This window comes from Oncorhynchus gorbuscha, linkage group LG12 (genome assembly GCF_021184085.1).
Source record: "Oncorhynchus gorbuscha isolate QuinsamMale2020 ecotype Even-year linkage group LG12, OgorEven_v1.0, whole genome shotgun sequence".
NCBI classification, from domain to species: Eukaryota; Metazoa; Chordata; class Actinopteri; order Salmoniformes; family Salmonidae; genus Oncorhynchus; species Oncorhynchus gorbuscha.
In genome coordinates, this window is record NC_060184.1 from 37,334,716 (window position 1) to 37,337,104 (window position 2,389).

At 45.9% G+C, this 2,389-nt stretch overlaps 1 pseudogene; it reads left to right on the forward strand.

Annotated features, from left to right (window-relative positions):
* Window positions 1-293: 293 nt before the first annotated feature.
* On the forward strand, window positions 294-2,032 carry LOC123991683 (annotated as a pseudogene).
* Window positions 2,033-2,389: the final 357 nt, after the last annotated feature.

The following is a 2,389-nucleotide window of genomic DNA, read 5'->3' on the forward strand; positions in this document are numbered from 1 at the left end:
TCAAGTTTAAATTCACCATAGGCTAATGTTCATTTGACGTCACTTTCTGACCCACAAACGGGTGTTGTTGTAAATCATGCTATTTCTTCATTTGGAGTTCATTTACCGGTAACCACAATGATTCACCCCAAAAGAAGTGCCAGATATCGACGTGACAGGTTTGAGTCTGCAAAAAAACGGACCCATGGCCGTGATCACCCCCCCTCTCTCTCTCTCTCTCTCTCTCACACACACACACACACACACACACACACACACTCTCTCTCTCTCTTTCCCTTCCTCTATCCATCTCTCTCTCTCAGTTGACGGGAGGTAATCCCCGCCATGTGAGAGGGCGGCACGAGCTGTGGAGGTGGGTTGTTTTTCATTCACATCCTGCTGCACCTATAAAAAGCACAACTCTGTGAGACAGAGCCTGAAAACAGATGGGAAAAGGTGACTGATACGATTGTCTATATCTGCATGCTTACATTGCCGGCCAGACATCATCGGCAGGGCGAGATGCAGAAGTCTGCAGGTGTCCTGACGGTGCTGGCCCTGAAACACACAGCTCTATGTCTGATTCTGCTGCCCCGGTTCCTCCTGGCAGCGCTGATGCTGTGTCTCCTGGACGTCCTGTGCATCAGGAGGAAAATGCTGCTGAAGATGGAGGGCAGCAGCCCCGAAGACCCGCCTGTCTGCGTCTCCGACTCCAACAAGATGTTCACCCTGGAGTCGCTCAGGGCCGTGTGGTACGGGCAGAAATTAGACTTTTTCAAATCCGCGCACCTTGGACTTATCGCGCCCAACACTGAGGTTGTGCAGCTGCAGGAGCGGCGCAGGGTCAGGGTCCTAGACTATGTGAAAGGGAGGAGACCTCTCATCCTCAACTTCGGCAGTTGCTCCTGACCACCGTTCATGACGCGCCTGGCTGCGTTTCAGCGCGTCGCGAGCCAGTATGCGGACATCGCCGACTCTCTGCTTGTATATATCGAGGAGGCGCATCCCTCGGACGGCTGGGTGAGCTCCGACGCGCCATACCAGATCCCCAAGCACTGCTGTCTGGAGGACAGACTGAAAGCCGCTCAGCTGATGCACTCGGAGGTTCCCTGCAGCAGTGTGGTGGTGGATACTATGGACAACTCGTCCAACGCGGCTTACGGAGCCTATTTTGAGAGACTTTATATCCTGAGGGATGAGCGGGTCGTGTATCAGGGGGGCAGGGGACCGGAGGGCTACCGGATATCAGAGCTTAGGAATTGGCTCGAGCAATACCGGAATGATTTGGAGAATTCCAGCAGAACAGTGGTGGTCCACGTTTAACTTAAAGATAACCATTAGGCGCGTGAAGTCTCCACACAGTGAAGAAGTATTCAGATGCTGCTACAAACTCTTGACACACTGCACATATGACTAGGCCTATACATGTTGTTTTGGTTCAGAAGCATTATAGAATTAGTACACATATCAGTAATGTTTATTATGATGTAAAACGCACGATAGGCTTAGTTGTTCAGTTGTGCTCGTCTTGACACTAATTATTTGTTTGGTTGTTTGATTGTTTTTGTAAGGAGCTGTCTTTGATTTGAACCTGTGCAAAAGTTTTACTTATTTCAGTTTGACCTTCAGTTGATTATGATCACTTTATTTTTATACTATATGGTCTGTGTGTGTGTGTGTGTGTGTGTGTGTGTGTGTGTGTGTGTGTGTGTGTGTGTGTGTGTGTGTGTGTGTGTGTGTGTGTGTGTGTGTGTGTGTGTGTGTGTGTGTGTGTGTGTGTGTGTGTGTGTGTGTGTGTGTGTGTGTGTGTGTGTGTGTGTGTGTGTGTGTGTGTGTGTGTGTGTGTGGCTAAATGGCTAATACCTTTTACTCTAGTGTTGTTGTGAAGTTCGGTTTTTAAAGGGTTTTAAACCAGGAAACTGATACTGATGTTGTTTGATACTAGAGTACTTGGCGACTAGCAATGTCTTCAACGAACAAACTGCCAAACGGTTCTGTAAATTGTTTATATTTTATTGAACAAATATTTGTAATAAATGTTAGAACACATTGATCTTATGACTCCTGAGTGCATCTTACTGGCAAGTAAGTCTAGGCCTATTTGTTCATTATCATACGCTGATGTTATGTCATCCTTATCTTTTCAATGCAAGTTGTCCACTTCACGTGCACGTTCAGAGGGAGAGAGAAAGACAGATAATAGCTCTGATGTGTCTCTGGTTATCATTGATTAGGTGGCAATGATTAAGTAGGCGTATGTTAACCATTCAATTCCTTTTTAATTCAACCGAAATCAAGAAATCAGTTCAAATTCAAGTCAAAATTGTTGATGTTTTGTGTTTTAATGTATTCATTTTATTTTAGCTTTATTTGACCAGATTAGTCTCATTGATATTAAAAATCTAAAAGA